Here is a 23976-nt window from a genome sequence, read left to right as displayed (position 1 = left end):
TGTATCTATCCTTCTCTTCAGACCTTTCCTTCTTTCTCCCTTTCCCTTTTATGTTTTTTCTTCTTGTACATATCTTTATATCCTCTCCAGGAATCTGTGTTTGTTTTCAGGGTCATACATTTCAATCTTGGTGTGGCCACTCATTCTTTCATCTTTCTGGGGTCGATAAAATGAGTTCCATTAAGCTGCATAGCAACATTTTTAATTTGGTGTCAATGCCCCCTCTGCTGAATGTGTGCTTTACAAACATACATGGTGTGTTAAGGGCACAGAAATGTATTTTAATCTTTTGTTTTTCAATTTCTTTGCAATATTACACTGTCATTATTCCCTCTGTCCCTGCTTCATCCAGTACCTTTCAAACTCGCATCCATTCCCTTGACCTCCTTTCTTTCCTTCGTCCCATCTTTTTCCTTTTTCTCCTCCTCTGCACCTCCAGCCATACCTCCTTTCTTCTATTCATTCTTGCTTCCATTTATCCTCATTCATTCCCCATCCTTCTTCCTTTGGTGCATTTTTTTCTTCCATTTATTCCTTACTTTCTTTTTTTCCACTACTCCTTCTTTAATTTCTGCCTTTCTTATCCTCAACCCTTCCTTCTGCTGTTCTTCCTCCTTTTCTTTCTATTCATCCATTAAACATCGTTCACTTCTTTCTCGCACTATTCCTTAATTTCTTCCTTTCACTTTCTTTTCTTATTTTCTCTTTCTTTCATCCATTACTTATTTGTTTCCTCACTCCAGTATTCTCCTTTGCGTATACCTTCCTTTCTTTTGAACAGCGCAGTGCAAGCACATTCTCTTTAGTTTGTGAAACTGCTTCAAGTCCTCAAATGGTCTTTCCTAAAGCTGCATTTTGAGATTTACACACATTCTATAATTTGAGTTCATTTTTAAGTTGTTGTCATAGGCTTCCTAAATGTTTTATTATGTTATGTAATATTGATTTGTATAGTGAACTAATCACTCAAGAGGGTATCCAGGTGCTTGGGCAGGTATGTATGTGCGAGGCCGCCGAGGTGCTTATGTGAAGAGCCAGGGCTTCAGCTTCTTGCGGAACTCAAGAAGTGAGTAGGTAGCTCTGGTGTGTTGAGGCTTATGGGTGTGGGTGGAGCCAATACATGCAGTGGGTGGAGCCACTGGAGGAAGTGGGAGGAGCCAGTTAGTGGGTGTGGCCTACTAAAAAAATTATTTGAGCACCTGCACTTAATATTTTACAAATTAAGCACTGATCTCTGCAATGCAGGCACTCTTGTACCATGATGCAAGGATACCTGCGTCGGCGCATGGCAGCCAATTGTGCACCAGCGCAGGGGAGAGCACAGGGATGCTTCATATTGCTGTAGCTATGACGCATCCCTTTGCTTTGAAAGTGACTCAGTGCAGCGCAGTCAAATGGCTGCGGCACTGCGCCGAGTCACTTTCTCGTATTAAGGTCCCTCGTGAGAACCTTTATATACTGGCAGAGAAGAGATGAAAAGGGGGTTCCATTAGATGCATTTGCAGTCACTAAAATATGAAAAGTCTTACAGTTTGACCACCTCAGTAACAAAGGCAAACACAAAGTCAGTAAACGCCAAAACTGCACTTTGCAAGTGGCAGCCATTTAAGAGGTAGATTGTAAAAATACAAAGAGGACTCTGACAATAAAGAGTGTTGCCATTTTGGAAAAATGTTGGTAAAAATGACTATCAAATCGGAAGGTAGCTGTAACTAAGCTACATGGTAAAAAAATATAATATAGGAGGCATAAGAGAGTGATCGATGGTAGTAAATAAAACTGTGATTTACTTTGCTCAAAAGTGATAAACAATAAGGCTCATACAGTTTCAGTTTGTCAGAGTAAAGACAGAATAGCAAAAATCATAATAGGTAATACCAAAGGTCGTGAGGTTTTGAATTTCACACAGACTATTGTCCAGTATTTGTTACAAAGTTATAAAATTGTATCACTAATACAATTTCAGAATATAGTCTCAGTTTTATAGCCAGAATGTTGTCATTACACAAGGATTAATCAGATGTTGAAAAGTGATGTCGTTTCTGATCCTGGTTAAGACCCATAATCACAGCTTGTAAGTTAAGGATCCATTTTGTGTTCTATTTCCCCCTCTAGGGTGACATTTCATTACTTTAAGTTTAGTTTAGTTTAGTTTATACATTTGTAGAGCGCATGGTTACACCGCCGGTGTGTCCCCGCGCTGGTAGCCGAACATCAGATAGCAAAGGCTGGGGTACATGAGTAAGCCCTCGGCCCATAGGTAGGTGTCAGGAGGTGCATGGAAACTCAAAGAAATATGGTTTAGTACTGGGTGTGCACAATAATAGTGAACAGCCAATGGATATGATGTAGCATTTTTACGTATACCCCTAATATGTTCCTGGATACATTCCTTGGGACTCCTTATAGTGCTACCAACATGAATCAGTAAACAGTGACAGATAATAACGTAAGTTACACATTTAGGGCCCGATTACGATCTCGCTTGGAAGGGCTACCGACCGCATCCGTCAAGAGCGAGCTGACCCGTTTTCTAAACGACTCGCACCGCTGTACGAGTGAGCAAGTACGATGCATATATAGCCTTGCGCTCCGAACGACTCGTACCTGTCAGCGGTGCCTTTCGGACGACTCTAACATGGCTGACTTGTGCTGCGCAATGGGGCAGATTTCGGAGCAAGCAAGTACTATCTGTCAGTTAGATGGACTCGCTACTGACGAGACGTTGCGGTTGCCAGAGATGTACTTTGGGGGCACGTAGCGGGCCCCCCTGCACCCGTAGCCCTACGAATCGGTCACTGGGAGGACCCAAGGGTCCCCCTACACATGCATGCATGGACCGTGGGGCACTGAGGTGCCCCCGCGACAGGGGTTGCCCTTTTGCGGGACCTACCTTTTTTCTCTATGGGAGCCTATGTATGCGATGTACAACTGGCTCCCATAAACTTCAAAGGAACTCCGAGCGACCCGAGTCCATCAGCACACAATTGCCTCGTACTTGGTCGCTCCGGGCCCTGGAGTCCGAGTCGTTCGGAAAGCTCTACGGGCCCGAGTCGGCCGCAGGGCTTTCCCACCGAGATCATAATCGGGCCCTTAGTATTGCAGTTTATGAAAGCAAAACTTGCGTATATGTTGTTACTGTTGTACCTGAATTCTAAGGTTGTATCTATAGCATAATGGAACATTTTGCAATTGCCACATTTATAGAAGTCTGCAGGTTTGGTCTTTAACCAGGAAATGGGTCTAGTGATGGAGTGGAACTTAAAAAGCTAAGACATATCTTATCTCTCAGTGACTTGCCCCTTTTATAGATTACTTGTGTTATTTTAGAACTAATGCGTTGTAAAGTGTCATCTAAGGTAAAGATGTGTCAATATTTGAGCAAAATTCTTTGAATGGCATTGCTAGAGGAATTGTAAGGTGTAATCAATTAAGGGATAGAGAATTTGTCATTACATCATGTATTTGTTGTTAACAATCTTTTTCCTGATATCTGAGAAATTAGTTTTTTAGACTTAATTAGGGTCTTTTTTTAATAGCTTCTATCCAGAAATTGGAATTCCAAGAGTAGGATTTCCTTCTGAAAGATTGCATTCTCACTGCAATTAAGTTTCAATCTGGTCATCTCTCCATAGGGAATGGAGATCAAGGGTGTGTAATGGTAGTGTGACGAACACTGTTACAGGCAGTTGGTTTCCGAAAACATTTGGAATATAAATGGTAGCCTGGAATATCCAAACACTCAATTGAAGTACAACTGTATTACAATGTCAATGGCACATTGTAATAATTATTATTTAAATATGCAAACACGTTTTGTAATTTGTGCATGCCCCCTGTCCAAATCTTAAAGATATCATCAATATATCTTCCGCAAAAGAAGATATTGTTGAGGATGTGTGGGGGACAATTATTTTACAAGTGGTGTTCCTGAAAGTAACCCATTTAGAGATTAGCATATGAGGGTGAACATTTTGCTACCATTTCTCACCTTGTTTTTGGTATACCATTTCTGTTCATGGATAAAGCCATTATTGTCTAGTACCAGGCCAGTCATCTCCAGGATCATATTGGTATGTTCCCACTGTTTTCATTTTCTTCTTGAAAGAAAACGGTTGATTTTTCTGGGAAGATGTCCTGCCTTGGTACTCTTGAACTTGGGAATTCTGTTACGGGAATACCAGGCCAGCGGCAATTGAGAAGGGTAGTATCACACTCTGAGACACCACGATGTCCAACTTGTATTTGGCCCCACAGTACCAGAAAGCATTGGTAGAAGTAATATTAGAGGAAGTAGTGAAACTGTTAGAAGGGCAGTATGTAGTACTAGCATTAATGCTTTAGCAGTAGAGGTAACATCTGTAGTAGTCATTGTGAAAACACGTATGGTAGTTTCAGCACTACTTGCATCAGTAGAATACCTCTAGCAGAAGTTGCTGGGTTCGCTGTACGACCAGTAGTAGTGATACCAGTAAGATTAAAGAGGGAAGTAGTAATAATAGAACCAGTGTGTGAGAAAGTGCCATCTTTCTTGCATGGTATGCCCCCAGCATTTGCTGAATTGATGATGTACTTTGACTGAGTGTGCCCTGGGCTCCTGCCAATCAGGTACCAAGGGCCTATGTTCCTTCCCTAAAACTGTGTTGAAGCCTAAACCCAATTGGCATCTCTGGCCACATGTCAGCCCCTGGTAAATGGTACCCAGGGCCTTGTGACCAGAGAAGGACCCTAAGGGCTGCAGCACTTATTGGGCCACCCTTAGAGGCCCTGTACCCTGACACACACACTGCCCTTGCAGGCTGAGTGGCTGGGTGCAGAACAAAACAGAGAGTCGGCATGGCACACATCCCTGTGTGCCATGCCCACAACACACACTGCCCTGGCATACATCGGCCACCCCTCTAGCTGGGTGCCCTATGCCAGTGGTGTGGGTACAGGTGCATGAGCCCTGTGCCCCTACAGTACCCAGGTCCATTCCTGGGCACTGTAAGTGCAGTGTTGCCATCTAAGAGTATATGGTGCTGGGAGATCGCCAACACGAACTCCACAGCACCATGATGGCAACACTGAAGACTGAGAAGTTTAGTATCAAACTTCTCAGCACATTAAACCCGCACTGATGCCAGTGTGGGATTTAATGTACAATGCACAACAGAGGGCATCATAGAGATGCCCACTGAACCTAACCTACAATCCACGTCTTGTCTGAGGGGCTGCCTAGGCTGCCACACAGCAGACATGTTGCTGGACCCCTGGGTAGAGAGCCATCCGCTCTCCTGGGCCTGCAACAATGCACATCCTGGGCGAGGTGCTAGGTCTCCTCCCCCAGGATGGGCAGGGGAAGCTTCAAAGGCCTTTGTGAGCTTCTCCAGGCCACTTGCTGTACTCAGCAAGTGGCCCCTACCGGTTCTGACCCCCACTCTGGCGGGAAGACTGACCAGAAACCCCAAGGAAGGAAAGGGGGTGTGCCAGCCTCTGCCAACCCCACCCCTCAGGTGGGGGAGGCGAGGTGAAGTACATCTCCGGGCTCTCGCCATCTTGAAGATGGGAAGCCCTGCCCAATCAGGACTAGGCTACTGCCCCCCTCCCACAGGAGAGTGGCAGGATAGGGGGTGTACCCACCCCAGGGAAGGGACCCTTTACCTACCTATAACCTACCTGTAACGCCCCTAAATTTAGTATTTAGGGGCACCCTGAACCTTCCTTCCTTAGATCCAGATTCCAAAACAAGAAAGAAGAACAAGGAACAAGAAGACCTGTCGTGCAGCTGCTAACAAGAGGAAGACACCAACTGATTTGGCCCCAGCCCTACCGGCCTGTCGACCCTCGAACCTGCTCCTGCTAAACTCCGGCATCTCCAGTGGTCAGCAACCTAAAAAACCCCGGAGGACCTGACTGCCTTGTGACTCTAACTACCTGGGACTCCCACGAGCAGTGGTACTGCTCAAAGCAAGTAACTGACCCCTGGCATCAGCCAGGAACCGCGAACCCGGCACACTCTGCACCTGCCAAGCCTGGCCTGTGCTGGAGTGAACAAAGACCACGAGGACGTCCCCCAGGCGACTGTGAGCCTGAATTCAGCACCCAAGGACCCACCTCGACGCTCCTGACGACGCCTGCAGCCTCAGAACCAGGGACGCCTCCAACCGCGACCAGCAGAGGGTAAGATTTCCCGACATCAAAAGGCACCCCTGCACCCGGCGCCCTGCGGCCCCCTGTGCCCAACTCCTGGGTGCCTATCTATCCTCCAACTACCCAACTTACCTCTCGAAGTGGTGGTCGCACCTGAAGAATCTTCGTCCCCGAGCTTGCAGCCTTTGTTCCGTCTTGAGCTTCTCCATTGAAATCCAGTGAGCGCCCGAGGGCTCAAAAGCACCCTGCCCCCAGCCGCCCAAGTGCCCCTGGCAGTGCAACCGCTACTCTAATCTACTTCCCCATTTGCCCTAAGCAAGTGACCAGGAGCCCAGCTCCTGGTACCACGTGGCCTGCTAGCCAGCAGCCACCAACCACAGGCCCCCTGCCTCCCATAGGATAACATTGGTCCTAACTCACTCTGCACCCGGCTGCCCCTGTGCCGCTGAAAGTGTAACAACTGTACTTACCTGACCCTGGGAGACCCCTGAGTCTATGCCCAGAACCTTAACTCTGCCAGTCGAGTACTTACCCAAAGGCCGATAACTCACTTTTCTTCCATAGGGTAACATTGACTGGAAATTCTTCTAAGTGTCGAGTTTTGAAACTTTAAAATATTCATCTAAAATCAGCCAAATTACGAAAACGAATTTACTCACCTGTTATCAGGAGAGATCCCAGTGCTGGATCTTGGTGCCCAGCACTGACCCTGAAAAGTAATTACAACTGTACCTACCTATAACTTGATTTTCCTTCCATAGGATAACATTGCCTGGTTTTCACCAGAAATTCTTCGAAGTGTCGATTTTGCAAACTTACAAAAAATCGCCTGTATAACACATTCTTTCAACAGTTTACAGGAGATGCCCCACTGCTGGATCCAGGATCCAACACTGAGTTAGAAAAAGTAACAATAACCCCACTTACCTGCTAAGTGAATTTCCTCCCATAGGATAACATTGGTGATTCTATGTGAAAAAGGATTTGTGTCAACTTTTAAAATACAATAATATTCCTTAAAAATACAACTGTAACCAAAACGTTTTTACTCAACTGTTTACAGGAGATGTCCCAGGACTGGATCTAGGATCCAGTCTTGTGGTAAGAAACGTAATCCAAAAAGTAATCAATTGCATTTAACTAAAAATTCCCATTGAGCTCAATGTATAATTGCTTGAAATTGTGTTGCCTATTGCAACAACTGTAACTATTGCATTCAAAAGTCTATTGCCTATTGAAAAGTATTTATCTAAAACATCTCATCCTGAGAAAGTATATTTTGATACCTATTGTTGGTTCTAAAATAAAACAAGCATATATTTTTATATACAAACCATTGGCCTAGAGTTCAGTTCTTCAGTGTGTGAGACCATTTGCTGACTGATTGTGTACAAAAAATGCTTTACACTGTCCTCTGATACTGCCTTACTGCTCGACCAAGCTACCACTTTAAAGAGTTAGGTTATATCTAACTTTAGTCTCTGCCAAACCTCTGGGGACTGTGGACTCTGTGCACACTGTACCTATTTGGGAACAGTATATACAGAGCCACTTTCTTACACAGTGCTAGTATTTAAAGCATTATTAATAGGAACTGAATACAAGGAGTGATACCATTCATCGCACTGTTTATTTTATAATTAAGGCTCCGAGATTTCAATTTTTACTGATTTTTACAGAATAGTACAGACGGAAAACAATGTGCTTCCTGTCTGTATTTATTTTTTAAATCGGACGAATACTGAAAATTGTGCTTCTAATGTGTGGCTTTCCATGCTGTCTGTTGTGAATTCCAACACAACAGATGAGCAGATAGATAGCATGGGGCATTACAAAACAGGTTAAGATATCTTTAAATACAGGCATATATAAACATAAATGTGTGGTATAGTGCTAATATTTACCTGCGGGTGTAGTGTTTTGGTATATTTGGCTGCTGAATTTTCTAAAACGTGACAGGCATCAAAGTATGAGTGCATGTTTATCAGTTAAATAAATGTGGAAATACATCATTTTTTGACTCAATTCATTCACAAAACATAAAATAAATATGGATGAATACCAGTACAGATGGAAATGTTAAAAAAAAATCAATACCATAAAACTGGGAGCCCTAAATATCATCTATCCAGATTTGTTCATGTCTGCCCTTAAATGCTTTCCGTTTAATTATTTACCTCTCTATTTGCCACTTTTCAAAATTAATCTCACACCCAAGGGATCTGAGGGCTTGCGTCACACAGACTTAATGACCATCTACAATTCGCTCCAGTCCTGCCAAGTATCACGCATCAGGCGTTAGACTAACGCATTTCAGTGTGATGATCGGCATCACCGCACTGAAATACATTGTCACACATTTGCATAGTACCTCAGCCTCCCTAGCACTGCCTAAACTGTATCATGGAGTGAAAGTTTGGCAGCGCGCCCTACCTGGCGTGCGCACACTGTTCCCGCTGCAGGCTTGGGTCTTGCAGCAGAGTTGATTCTGCTGTTAAGCTCGCTGCACAATGCAACAATGTTTCATTTTGATTTCTGCGTTGCGGCACTCACACAGCCTGCCATCGAGGTGGTGCCCAGGCCAGTATGATACATCCATTAGTCTGGCGCCAAGGGAGGGGGGAACCGGGGGGGTGTCACATCATGCTTGAGAAGGCAAGAAGTTTGTTTTGGGAAGAAGCGGCTTGGGCTGGCTACTGGTGTGCTGGCGCTGCCGCAATCTTAGCTCTTGCAGCACCGCCTGCTGCTCGCACCTGCCCGGGCCGTTATCGCATGCTGTCTGTCCCACGGTGTATTCAATTATTCATCACCGAGCTCAGCTTCATGTCATGGTGTCAGTGACCTGCATTTGCAGTGGCCGCCGAGGACAACCTGTCACTGATTGGACAACAGCAGACTTGAGGACAGCCGGCCCCTGGACTAAGGAGGCGGGCAGTAAATCTGAACTGAGGCAGTTGAGTGGATTTTGTTGAAACATGACTACGAAGAATCTTTGAACATCCTTTTGTTAGAACTATTGCAATTTAGTCTCTATCATAGTTATTTTTCTTAGAAACAGAAATTCTATCTACAGAAAACGGGTACCTCCATGGGTTTTACGGGGGCACCGACGTATGCCAATATTTTTATGGCAAAATTTGAAGATACACACATTTTACACAAGGATGCATGGACAGAACATCTAGTTCTGTATCTTCAATATATTGATGACATTCTGATATTTTGGAGAAGGTCCCGACAACAACTTGAAAACGAGTTATTCTTGTTGAATAACTGCCATCCTCAAATCAAATTCACACACTCTATCAATTTCACAACCATGAACTATTTGGACATTCTCATTGAAAAGAAAGGTAACTCTTTGGTTACCAAGGTTTATAAGAAACCCACTGATAGGAATAATGCCTTGCATTATCAGAGTTTCCATTCACTCAATCTGAAAAATCATTTGCCACTCTCACAATTCATCAGGGTAAAAAGAATTAGCTCAGATGATACCCAGGGCAAAAAAGACATTGAGGCACTATCGCAACAATATGCCAAGAGAGGGTATCCATCTAAAGTTCTCGAAACTGCAAAACAAAAAGTCTCTAATCTTGAAAGATCACAGTTATTGAAAAAAAGCTCTAAACCATCATCAACTAGAGAGGTTTGTGTTTTAAAATACTCCACAGCAGCAACAGCGATCAAACGATGCATACTGAAGCGTTGGGAAATTATAGAGCAGGAACACGACTTTAAGGATGTTTTCAAAGGTCGTCCAATTTTTGCATTTTCCAGATCAAAGAATATCAAAGAGCTCATGGGAAAAAAAGATCTAGGACGCCCTGACACACCAACACTAGGTATGCAGAAGTGCCACAACTGCGGTCACTGTGGCAATGTGATCGTGGGTGACACATTTGCACACCCACATACTGGGAAACAAATTAAATTGAAACATACATCTGACTGTAACACTTGTATGGTAATTTATGCCATTAAATGCCCGTGTGGGCTAGTGTATGTTGGAATAACGACCAGGAAGATCAAGATTAGAGTGACGGAACATAAAAGCATGATCCGCACGGCAAATGTGAAGTCCTGCTTAGCAGTACACTGGGGGGAAAAACCATAAGATACCCCAATTACGTTTCACCATACTGGAACAGGTATCGGTTCTTCCGCATGTTGATAGTGTCAAACATTTGGCACAAAGAGAAACATTTTGGATCCGTTTTTTAAAAACTTGGAGTCCTTGGGGATTGAATGATAAAATCGAATTTACATGCTTCTTGTGAATTTCAATGCATTACTGTTGGATTTAGTATACGTAATCATTTGAGTATACTACTTCCTTTCATTCATTTGCACTTACACTCTCTATCAACACGCAGAAAGTTTTTTTGCACTTTCCTTTCCACTTTTTAGCGGTTGTAGTACATAGAGTAGGCATTGGGGCACTGTTCAGCACATGGAGTATATTCCTTTTATCTATCTTTTTTGAGCATTATCATTATGTATTCACATGGTGGTCTGGCCGCGTTTTCAGAGTGATACGCTTTTGTCTTTCTACTATTTTTCGTCACATGATTGTGACATAGTCTCATCTTTTCATTAGTAACCACTCATCACTTATTTTGACTTTTTTGATTTTTATTTAGTTATTCATTGTCAGATTGCACTTCGATATTTCTTTTAGAATATTTTTTACCCTTAGGATACTTTCTTGGTTGTTTACTCGTTTATTTAGAGTCTTTCTTTCAGTGTACAACTAGCTAGTCTGTCTTTTATTTCTCATGACGTTCACCGTCACGTGTACGCGGGAAGTTAAACACTAGGAGGCACAACTCGCTGAGACTCACTGATTACGGAGGGGAGTGCAGTTATTCTTCGACTGGCGTTTTCTTTTTAAAGGTAAGCACAGGGTTTATGGACACCGATAGGACTTAAGTTTTCTTCGTTAAATTTTTTTTGGAATGTATGGGTGATATAGCCATTTTTCCGTTGCAGTTAAACGAAGATTCAAAGCATTTACACGAATTGTGAAGGAGAGGGAGATTGCGATTGTTACTTGAGAAGTTTGAAGTAGGTACCTTATGGGTAATGTTACTTGCATTGTCTTGGTGACAACTCATACGTGGTTATACATATTGTTTTCATGATTCTTTTTGCAGCACATTACGGTTAACAGCCTGTGTAGGGCAGGATTCATATTCGTATATTGTTTTGGCATTTCCGTAGGTGAGTCTCCCTGCGCATGGCTATAATACACTCAGTACACTTTTGGCAGGTGTTTAGGTGATGGCTAACATTTCTCTATTTGAACTTTTAGTTTCAGTTTGTGACACAGGGTGTTTTTTCACACAATTTACTCTGCGTGTTGCTAGGGTGTTTTTGGGCTCCATTTTAAATCTCATTTTATCCAGGTGATTACGTATGCACGCCATATTCTTATGTTTTATGGGGACCGGTGTAATGGTCTAACTTTGCTCTGATTTAACTTTATTGTAATGACATTATTTGTTTTGTAAATGAGAATGGTTCAAAACAAATGTATTGTATATATATTCTTTCTAGTATTCCCCTGAAGAAGGTGCCAGCACCGAAATGCATTGGGAATTGGTTTGATGCCATTTGGAACAATCAAGATGTGAAAAGAGGAAAAAGAAAATAAAGCAGTATACAGTGTTATGAACTGTTATTGTGCGCCATGCACTTCTTTTTGAGTAGTGTTTCATATGTTTGACATCATTAGTGTTGGATGAAATCTTCTAAAAAATCTTCTTCTCATGGTTATATGAAATTATGAAACTGTCATAACCGAAATGCAATACTTTTCTCTGATCTCTTCTAAAGCATTGCTCAATTAATCACGTATTGTTTCTCTAAGAATAAGCATTGAGCACCATTTTGGGCATGTGAACAGTGCGTCCCGACAGCCAAACAGGTTCTGTTTGTCTTTTGAATTGAGTAAATCTGAACTGCCACGGTGACTTGCAGTCCGCTTGCTTAGCAGAGTCGCTGCCTGCAAAAGAGTCATAATAAGTACAAGTCACTGGAGTGTGCACATGCTTACTCGAACCAGAGAAAACAGTACTTGCTGAATATTTGACTGAACCCATTTGTTCATAAGCAAGCCAAAATATGCCACAATCGTGATTTTCAAAATGACATGAACATTGATGCAAACATTAACAAATGCCATAAGTCTGCCTTTGTATTTGAACGTGTTTTTTCAATGATTGGCGGATTTTGTGCTTGTAAGTGTCTTTGGGGGACGCAAGAAAGATTGCGAGAATGTTCTGTACACTCGTCATGGACCGTCCACCCCTCGCTGTGTTTCTATCACAAAGTAGCTCCTGCTGTGCACGGATCCTTTCTTGGACGGGTTTTCTCGCACCCTGCTGAGATTGTGGTGTGTTATTCAAGTCAGATATCAAGTACACCCATAACAAACAGCAGTTTATGTTCTGAGATAGTTCTGAGTCTGTCATTGTTGCAGTGTTACAAGTGAAACTACTGGCACCAAAATGTTACATGCTTTTGGCTAAAACACCATTCTGGCTGGAAAAGTCAACTCGGCAACTGTGGTCTAAACTGCAGAGGTGGGTAAAAGTAAAGGCCTGTGCCGGTAACTTTTTTTGTAATAATAAATGTGGAAATCCTAATTCAAAGATGCATCACAGCGTGTGTGCCATCAGGACTGAGCATCATGTTTACCACAGAGCAGGCTTGTCACCTTCATCAAAAGAAAGTGTTCTGAAAGACAGGTCAGTGAGACTATACTATCAGCCCAGCTGTGGCCTAAAAGAGCGCCTCCCACGCTCCACTTTCTAATGCAGCCGTGCTTACAGCTCGTGGTCGGCGTCAATTGACTGACTCTGCAGCTGATTATAATAAATTATGAATGCCTTCTAGACGGTTTTATCTATTTTCTGCAATTTTGGCTGCAGTCTCATAAATTAGTTGTGCTTAGAAGCAGTTAACTTCAACATTCTTGTTGCGCAAATGGGTGTAATTTCTGATATTTATATGTTCCTCTTCTCTTCATTGCCTTATTTTGCTCACGAGCAAGTGTCACTCATAGTCGCTGAAATGTCACTCATAATTTCACTGAAATTATGAAAACGTCACACATAGCAATCTGAAACCTCGGCAGCTATGTCGCTCATTTCTTAACATTTTTCTTTAGAAATTATCGGCTATGTTATGCTGTTTGTGATACACAGCGTGATACAAACACAGTGATGTAGCCTAATACTTTCGTATATTTACTTACATATGTAAAGGTTAATGCCAAACCTCACAAAAAGTTCCCTTTTCAACTTCCTGCCCCTATTCCCTGTTGTACTTTTGCTTCTCTGATAATAACGTCATTATTATTATTGTTAGAAATGTGTTTTTTAGAAACAATATTATATCAATGCGTAGCCTGTTATTTTAAATACTATTTTATTCTGACAACATGGCGAAGAGAATTTGTAAAACGAGATTTGAGTCTTTTGAAGTTTTCTTTTCTTAGTGTTGCTTACCACAAAGTACCACAAGAGGGTAGCAGTCACTAAGCACAGCAGTGCAAAGAGAAAATATACTCCTCTCGTACTTGAAATTAGATTAAAAGGTCCAAAAGAAACTTTTGGCGAAAAAACGAAAGTAACACACGTTGAAAAAATAGAAACAGTTAATGAAAAATGGAAAAAGTGTGAAAAAATTTAGACCTGCATTGCAAGGTACTCGGTTATTTCAGACCAGTCAAAATATATTCTAAAGTGTCCTAACTTCTTACTGACTCGAGGTTCAATTTCTGCTGCAGAGGAAGAGCGCTCTGGGCTCGGGAAGTGCCTTGGAGTAGGAACAAGCATTGGCATAGCCAATAGGTCTCGCCTTTGGGACCTTATAAGTGTTTAGTTATCCAGCACAATATCCTTGGTGCAACAACATCAAGTGTTACATGGCTAAACACTTATAAGGTCCCAAAGGCGAGACCTATTGGCTATGCCAATGCTTGCTTTTTTTAATTCTGTTTAGCGTTTCCTGAGTATCTGAAAATAAACCAGTTGATTTATAACTAGGCCTGGGTGACATTTTAATTATGCCAGAGTAATTGGAGTAGCTTTGGTAACTTTGCATCACTATTGAGAAAATACCGAAAATCATGCAATTAAGCCTGTGTGCATAATTTGGAGTATTTTGGGGCAAAAGTGCCTACCCAAGAGCACGGTAACAGAGCGCAAGCGGCTGAAGGTTGCTGCTTCATTTTGGAACAAGGGTGCATTCAGCGCTAAGGAAATAGGGCTAAATACAGGGTTACGCTCCTCGCGGAATTCTGCATCACCTTGCACAATTTTGGTGTAATTTTGTGTATTTACGCTTCAGCCAATTAAGCGAGTTACGCCCACTCCTATATATAAAAAATGAAAAAATTGAAATCAATGTACAGTTTTTAGATACCACAAGATACGTGTTTACTTTTGCCCCATTATTTAGATTTTTTTTTCTTTTACAATACTTTACAAACATTGGCACTCTCACTAGAAAGGCCGGACCTGTGCTGTGCTGCTTGTCTTCTTTAGTATGAAACACTCCGAGGGAGTGCATATGCTTCCATTCTCCTTTCCTCTGTTTTTCATCATACATTTATTTTGGAAAACAAGCATTAGGAAAGCCAGTAGAGTTGTATTTTATAGCCCCCTCTTGGCTTTGCCAAGGCTTCTTTTGTTTAGTGGATGCTTGAAATGCATCACGTAACTCCTAGCACCGGCTTCCCAAGCCTTCATGGTCTCAAGCCAAGCACATAAGAATGACAAAACAAGCAACTCACTATCACAAACACAATGGTAGGACACGCTGAGTCACATAAGCGCGAGTTACGAAATCACTGAGAGGGTTTGTAAATGTGCCATTTCTGATTTTTGCTATTTCGTGTTTTTTGTCACTCTCTATTACGATCCTGTGTTTTTCCCTCACTTTGGCATTGGACTAAGGGGCATATTATCAAGAACGGCGTTAAAATTATCACCGCTCTGGCGGCAGGAAACTGCCGCTAAAGCGGCGATAATGGGCTTGATAATATGCCCTTGAGAATTCCAATAGAAGCCCATGTTCAACATGGGCTTCTATTGGAATTCTCAGTTTCTCCGTTTCCTGCCGCCAAAGCGGCGATAATTTTAATGCCGTTCTTGATAATATGCACCTGAATATCTACTTTGTTTGTGGCACGGATTAACTCAAAGATATTTTAACAAAAAACATCAAAGAATGCCATGAAAAGTTAAAGTCATTCTGTTTTATATTATCATGTAACAGGATGGCCGCTGTTCCTCCAGCTGGTAAAAACATATTTTGTTTTTTACAGTCAAAGTTCAAAGTCCACTTTGGATAAACCTTACTTCTTTGTTCTGTCATTTCAATTCAACCATCCTGGCCAGCCTTGATTGTGCTCACATTAACCTTTGATATGCAGCCAGTGTCGTGGTTAAGCCAATGTTGGACCTTTATACATGAACAAAAGGTTGTCAAACATCTGAAAATCCGCACTATGTCTAAGACTTTCCTAGGCTGTGCAGTACTTAAAATATGACTTTCTACTTTGGACCCAAAAATACTTTTTTAACAGGTTGAGGCCTGTGTAATGTCTCCCTTCATCCCCTCCCTTCATTTACTCGCATTACCGGTGCTGAGTAATTAACCCACTTGGGTGACACCTCATCTAAGTTTGATTTCCATGACTTTTTTTGGAAGTCTTTCATTTGCAAAACTTTAGGCACGGGCTGCTTCAATTTTCACAAAAAGTGACTTTATTTCAAAATTACCAGCCATGAAATGTTAAGATTTCTTCCCTAAAATGTTACTTACAGCTCTGTTAGTAGCTGAAGACAGATGTGTTCAGGTTAATATTGGTGGTAAAATTCAAAATGCATAAAGTACCACCCAATATACAAGTATCCAGATTTGACATACTATCTGGGGTCCCACTTGTGGATTACAAGTAGAAATATAGATGATGTCCGAGATGATGTTGCAGACTTCAAAAGGTGTTCAAAGTTGTCGACCGTGGAATCCATCATACATTTTTATGAGTGCCCAGTGTAAATGTGAAGCACAGCACTGACTATACCATATGTGCATATATTGGATATAACTGTACAGTTACTCTCACAAAGGGAGTTCCTGTAAGTTAGAGCTTATTAGATCAGTGGAAAATGAATTATTGCTTAAAGTCGATGGTATATCGAGAGGAAAGACGCAGATTAACATATTCTACACATGCTTACCTAGAGCATAGATATAAACAATTACTAGAAAATTATAAATAATACAGAAAATACATTTATTTTCAAAACCAAGTGAAAGCAATGTGCAGTTTCTCAAAAGCAAGTAGCAGCCGGCTCAATTTGTCACCCAGACTAGGCTGTCTACTCTGCAGTGAAAAACTCGCACAGTAGCCGGATGTGACTGTTAATTATTAGCTGTCAGTGTGTAACTTACTCTACATGGTTCAGTGTATGTGCGCACTCAATTTTGTCCACACTGCTGGGCCTTCTGAATAAAATGTATGCCCAAACTGGAGCTAGCCCATTCTGGGTACCAGGGAATAAAGCGCCGAAATGCTGAAAGCGCTATAAGGTCCTACCACTGGGAGCATGTGCGCTATACGAATGCCACCATAACATTTTAAGACAAGGCAGAGGTAAAAGTCTACGGCGGTCCCCACCCTAGTACGAGGAGCCCCCCCCCGGAGCTTCAAGGAGAGGCTGACAGTAGCTTTGTCGGGCTGACTGTGGCACGTATATGTGACAGAGCGAGCTAGTATATTAAAAGACCCCTGCCCTAACAGTAAGCGGCCGCATATTTAACGGTTTGATTTCAGACAGCGCCTAAGATTTTTTTCAATTATAAATCTTACTGTTGTGAGTGTGAATGGGGAATAACAGCAGAGGACTATGCAGCTTGCGCTATGCAAAGAAAAGTTTTAGAAAACAAAAGGGCAAAATTCCTCAATACGCGTACTCTTTTCTGCAAGGCAGTCGATCGCGGCAGTTTGATTGTGGCTGCTCGTTGCCGCAATCATGAGTACACTCGGATTCTCCTGCGGTCTGCAAAACAGTAGGTCAGCTGTTGCAGGGGAGGAGAGGCGGTGGCCCGGCAGTCAATGACGAAGGTTCAGTCTCCTTAACCCGGAAGCGGGGTGAGCGGAGTGTAGCTTTTGGTGTCGAGAGGGAGGGCACCACACAGGGAGAAGAGTTAAAGTTCTGGGTGATTAAACAAGAGGCAGAGGCAGACTTTGGGCGCACATGCGCACAATGTAAAGCATTGCGCGCATGCAAGAGTCTGGACAGGTCAGGCGAAAGGAAGTGTGAATGCAGGCAGCCAATTAAATGAAAAGAAGCATTTACAAATGCAAAAGGACTCGTATTTACGTGAGTCCTATTGCATTGTAAACAAAAATGTGGAGCGCCGAAGAAGGCAGGAACAGGAGGGGGTGGGTGGGTGTGGTCAGAGAAGTCACAGAGTGCGAGAGGGAACAGGGGGAGGCAGGAGAACAAAAGAGATGCTGAAGTAAAGGGGCTGATAGCCATGGAAGGATAAAAATGACGTCATGGTAGTAAGGAGGTGGGACTAATACGCCGGCAACCAATCAGAATGCAGAATTTCAGATTTGAGTCGATCAAAAGCATGGGCAGAAAGTGGGCAAAGCTTCCCCCACAATACTGTATACAGCATCTCTCGACGAGACAGCGCATGTGCTGCCTAGCCGAGACCTAAAAAGTGGGCCAGTAAGTTGGAACCTGAGCACCAGTGAAGTAGAACCAGACATGCCAACAAATGTCCCACTGTGGGTCCCATGATATTGACTACGGTCACATGGTCTCCGGTTGAGGAGCCGACACAGCGCCATTGGAAATAATAAGAGCTGGAAACCCCTGTGCAGTGAGGGTCCAGACAGGGGTGCTGGTGCAATTTTTAGAGTAGGGGTGCTGCCATTAATGTTACAACACTAAAGTTATAGAGATTGTGAAAAATCCAAGCGTCATAAACAGTGCTTAATTTGTAAAACAATTATATTTCAGGCACCTCGTCATGAGGCCGCTGCAGCCTGCACCACACATTGCCCCTCTTGGTGCTGCCATTTTCAGTACCAACACAATTACTAACCATCACACTTCTACAAGTGTGACAATTGAGCCTATTCCAGGCCCCTAAATCTATAAGAATGGGTTGGGCGGCAGTCAATAGTAATATTTAGTGCATATTGAATTGGTAAACAGACCCGCCAGGGCTGGTGGCTTAGTGGACTAATGTGTCCACTATAGGAGTCTGTGTTTGACCTCATAGTCACAGGTTCTAATCCCGCTGGGTCCACTCAGCCTTTCGTGCTTCTGAGGTCAAAAAGTGAGAACCATTGAGTGATCAGCGCCACCTTGGGTGAACAGGCGCTTTACAAATACTTATATTATTGTGTTCATCTGGAAATTAGACAAACAGTGCCACCATGTAGCAGACTGTTGGAAGCCCCAGTGTTGACAGTGCCAGCACTGAGCATCAGAAACCATCAGTTCAAATTAAGCACTGGAAAAAAAAGTGTAGCAAATGTACCATGCAGATTCAGCAGGAGAGTGCAATGGGTGTGGTGTGTAGCTGGTGGTGTGTTTTGATGCACTCTTGTGGTTGCAAACTCTAATTTACTGACAACACACTTTCCATTGAAATGGCCACCTAATTTGAATACACATGCAGTTTTACCATTAAAACTACATAGCACCCAAACAGTAATGTGTGGAAAGCGAGTTTCAGGGAATGTTTATCGTGAGCATCACCAAGTAAAATTTCTTGATTTGTTTTGATCCTATTAAAATCTATATTTTCATCACACTTCGGAATTACAAAAAAAGTGCTTCATTTGTTCTCTCCTAAGTGCTTCTGTATTTTGAAATACGTGTGCAATCCATTTACAAGTATTTAAATGTTGTTGCGTGTTAGAAAAAAACTGACATCCTGCAGCCTTTCCTTTCATTTCCCGTACCCCAGCAAGATTGTCACCAAGGTCAGTTTTACAACATCCCCTCACTTTGCAGTCGAAGAAATAAAAAGTAAATACCAGTTTCTTTATAAGCAGCAATTTGACAGAAGGCATGGCATGACATTTGACCTTTGTCTTTGAAAACACAGCAAATGTGACAAGGTAAAGACAAAATCTAAATGCATCTTTATTGCCCATCCTCCTTCTGAACTCCTGCATGGCTATTTTTGGGCGTGCTACAGCACCCACAGCACCCCTACTTCCAGCACCTATGGTTCCAAGTCATGGGGCTTATTTACAATCCCCTTGCGCCACCGGTGCGTCAGCACATTTTGCTGCCCCATATTTACAAGAAGAGGAAAAGCCACCCTACGTGGCTTTTCCTGTCCTTGTAAATATGGCCCCTTTACACGCAGCACTTTGCATGAAAGGGGCATTCCATGGGTGTTGTTGTGGGTGTTCTCACGCAACACCCATGGAACCTGACACATTTCCAGATTTACGAGAAATCGTAAACCTGGAAATGCGTCTGAATGCTTGCAGCACACATAGAACGAGGAAATCACCTCTTGTGAATGTTTATCTGCAGGAAGGTGTCTCTTCCTGCACAAAAACAATAATTGAAAACAATGCTGCTTTTCAACTTCTATGTGTGCTGCATTAAGCAGCACAAATAGAAGTTTAAAAACACCATTTCAGATTGTTTATGTGCAGGAAGGGACACCTTCCTGCACATAAACAATCATCTTCGTGACGCAGGCACCCTTGCACCATGGTGCAAGGGTGCTTGCGACGGCGCAAGGCAACTAATTGTGCGCCAGCGCATGGGAGAGCAAAGGAATCCATCATATCTTGTAGATATGACGCATCCCTGTGCTTCGGAATTAACGCAGTGCGGTGCAGCTAAATGGCTTGCGGCACTGCGCTGTGTTAATTTTTTGGAAATAAGGCTCCATGTTTAGAAGCTGGGAACTGTTGATGTTATGTTTTTTTACAAACATCCACTAGGCATTAGCTGCAGCTGTGGAAGCTTTTGTTATAGGGTAAGATGGTCAAGGGGAGAGCCCCGCCTCTTTTCCAGTAGACCTCCCACTCATGTCTCATAAAAGCAAACCCTCCACATGCCCTGCCTTTTTAAGCCCCCGACCACCCCTCATGGTGAAATGTATCTGAAAGTTATCAGGCCTATAAAGCTTCTTATAAGAAAGCCTTGAGAAAGCATGCTTCAGCGCTCAGGCACAGACTGCCCGGCTGATCGATTGTAACAACATCAATGTGCCATCTGATTGTCATGGTAAATAAAGGCTTTGTAAATAGATGTATACTTTGTGCCGTAATATATAATCTGCAGTCATTCCATTATGAAAAACATCGTGGGTGGAATATTTAGCCTGTGCAAATGAGTCAATAACTGGCTCGGCGGCCTAAAGAGTCGATGTTCTTGATAGAGGTGGATGAGCGGCTGAAAGCTCGAGCCAGGCTCGAGCCTGAAACCTGGCTCTGGCGCAGCTCGAGGTCCTGCTGAAAACTTGAGCACATAATGAGCTGAGCTTTTCTGTGAATTCTGCATGCCCACCTCCCTGTACCATGGATGTGGCTGTACAGCCAGAGCTGGTTACTTTATCACTGGACAGCCAGATTCGAGCCTCGGCTCCTGTGACTCTGGGCAAATCACCATGCCTAGAAACAATAAATGGTGAACTTTTGTAATGTAACTGGTGCTCATGTAAAGCACTCCAATACCTTCGGGGCAAGTTCGTCCCATATGAAAACTGCAGAGAAGAGGTAAAAACAAAGCCTTAACATAAGAAAAGACAAATAGGATGAATCAAGTCATCCCCACTTAAACTGTGTGATCTTAGGCAAATATTTTCTTTCACCAAAACTCCTTTTCTTTATCATCACATATGAAAGCACTTTCAAACATGAGTTTGGAATACCATTTATAACAAAACCTATTGTGTTTGATTTAATAAACTATAATGTTCCATAATAATCTGGGCCAGTACAGGGTTTACATGACAACTAACTTGCCTCTTATTTCACTAGTGGTTCATGTTTAAAAGCCATCACTTTTAATAAATTACTTCGCTGTGCAGTGCTATAACGCAACATATTCATGGCAAAGCTTCCACCTGTTAAGAAGTACACGTTTTTGAATTTTGAAGATAGTTTATCATATTTCACGTGTTGTATGATTTACTCGTGCACGGGCTCTAAAATCCGATCTAGACCTGTGGCTCGGCCCCCCTTGTTAATTTGTTGGTGAGCCCACCTCCAGCTCTTGAACTGCCCCAATAAATCTTCCTGAATACTCCTCATTCCTCCAATAATGCCTACGGGCCCCGGGCACGCGGCCTCTCGGCACGTGCGTCTCACCGCATGACTTCTCGCACGCTCCATTGTGACCCTGTCAGCTGGTACAGGTGGATTGAAACATCAGACGTGTCTATTTCGACGACTGCACTGCTACGTCATGTGATATTCTGGAAGTAACACAGCTGGATCTCATTCCACAGTCGATCAGCGCCACCATGTGGTGAGATCTCTCAGCAGCGCAACTTTATTTCTTCTCTAGTGATTAGCACACGTTGCACTCCCAAACTATCACAGATCTATCATTGTTTTGAACGCTTTAAATTCAGAGATATTTGTCATCAGGAATACAGCAGTACTGCGTCTATTCCCACTTTGGACACTGGAACTAGTCCAGATTTTTCAGCGATTAGCACACTATAATGTATTGACATTTTTGTTCTAGAATAAGTAACTGTAGTATTAGTACAAGACATGGGATGAGACTTTGTGGCAGATTTTTAAAAAAAGACAGGCAACGCCGCGCAACAGTCAATGTGGCTGCGCTGCGTGACGGGGAGAGAGGAGGAGAGCGCCATATCTACAGAGCTGTGGTTCTCTCCTTCGCTCTCCCTAACGCCAGCGCTGATCTCAGCTGCCGTGCAACAGGAACACACTTTAGTGCCATAGTGCTAGGGTGCGTGCCTGAGTCTAGCATAGGTTCTGTACAGGAAGGGTGCCCTTCCTGTACAAAATACTATGCCTGGACACGCTCAAACACTTTTCCCCCTTTGTTCGTGTGCTGCACAGTGCAGCACGCATGCAAAGTAGGGAAAGAGAGGAGAATTGAAAACATTTCTCCTCTTAACGCCTCCTTTCAGATTACGTTAACTTTTGGCACTAAACCCTGGAACAGATTTATGTTAGACTTGCGCCACTTTTACGCCGCTGTTGCGTCACTTTTGTGACGCAACGGCGGCGTAAACCCTGCGCCCCGTTGCGCCCTATTTACATCGTGACGCATCTATGGAGATGGGTCACGGTGTAAAGCCCGGCGCCACATTAAACCTGCGTCAGGTTTAATGTATGCAGGGTGGGCGTTCCAGCGGAAAAAGCCTCGGAAAAGTGACGCACTGAAATCTACAAGATTTCACTCAGTCAATTTTCCGACGCTGCTGCGTCAAAACCTTGCGCCTGCTTGAAGCAGACGTATGGCATGACGCAGCATGTAAGGTATGGGCAGCCCCTAAACATTGCTGGAGTTGCGTCGTGCTTGCGACACGACTCCAGCAATGCGCCGCCCTTACGCCATCAGATTTGTCACGCATCTGTTTATCCTTACGCCACGATGCACTGCATTGTAAATGCGGCGCATCTGTGGTGGCGCAAGGGTAAACTTGCGTGACGCATCTTTCCTGGCGCATCCCTGCTGATTTGCAGGGATGCGCCAGGAAACATAAATCTGCCTCCTAGTCTACAGTTATTTGTAGGTAGACTTTTTCATGAAAAGGCATGGGTGGTTGCATGGCAACGTCCATGTACAGGTATGCCCAGACGTGGGTCCCTTGCTTACTTTGCTACTGGATTCAAGCTAGCCTGGCTGATGACGGCTGTTAGCCCAAAACCGGTACCAGGATGCTTGTTTCCGGTCCAGGGAAGACGAGGCTTGGCAGTTCGGTCTGGACTGTTCCCATGAGGCACAGAGTCAAGACTCATTTGAGTATGGCTGGGTCTGAACTGGGGTGGCGAAGTGAGCTAAAGAATGATAATGGATTCAACCCAGATCTGTGACTGGGGTGAGTGTCTGAAAAGTTTCAGCGCTCCGTCCATCATCTCCTTGCGTTTGCTTTGTTCCCCCTAAGTTGGTAGGGTATGCCCAGACGTGGGTCCCTTGCTCACTTTGCTTCTGGATTCAAGCTAGCCTGGCTGATGAGGGCTGTTAGCCCAAAACGGGTACCAGGATGCTTGTTTCCGGTCCAGGTAAGACATGGCTTGGCAGTCCGGGCTGGACTGTTCCCATGAGGCACACGGCAAGACTGATTTGTATATAGCTGTGTCTGAACTGGGGTGTGTGAGAAGTTGGCCTGATATATGCTGTCCACTAGTTATAGTGGGCACCCTGTATCAGTCCAAACAACCCCTTATGGCGATAGGTTAAAGACAATCTTTATTGAAAGCTATCCTAGTGGTAGCTATGGAGAGCAGCCTTCAGGCTAAGTCTTGAAGGAATGTAAAGCAGCTTGTTTTACCAGTCTATAATCTCTTGAATGACCAAATGAAAGGGCAACCACACCATGTATATATTTAAAATATATGTATTTAAGGTAAAACACACCCCTCCAGCCTCTTTATGAGGCTGGAGTTCGAAGCACTTAAGTTACAAGTCAGTATTCAATAGTAAAAGCACAAATACACGTTTGGGCCCTAGGGGCGTACCAAACCATATACCAATAAAGTGGTATAAGAACTCCGACTGAGCTAGACACAAGGCCTATATCCTGTAGAAGTGCTTGGACCACAAGGAACCACCCAAGGTAGTGACACAG

The sequence above is a fragment of the Triturus cristatus genome, chromosome 6 (genome assembly GCF_964204655.1).
Source record: "Triturus cristatus chromosome 6, aTriCri1.1, whole genome shotgun sequence".
NCBI classification, from domain to species: Eukaryota; Metazoa; Chordata; class Amphibia; order Caudata; family Salamandridae; genus Triturus; species Triturus cristatus.
This window is presented reverse-complemented; position numbering follows the sequence as displayed.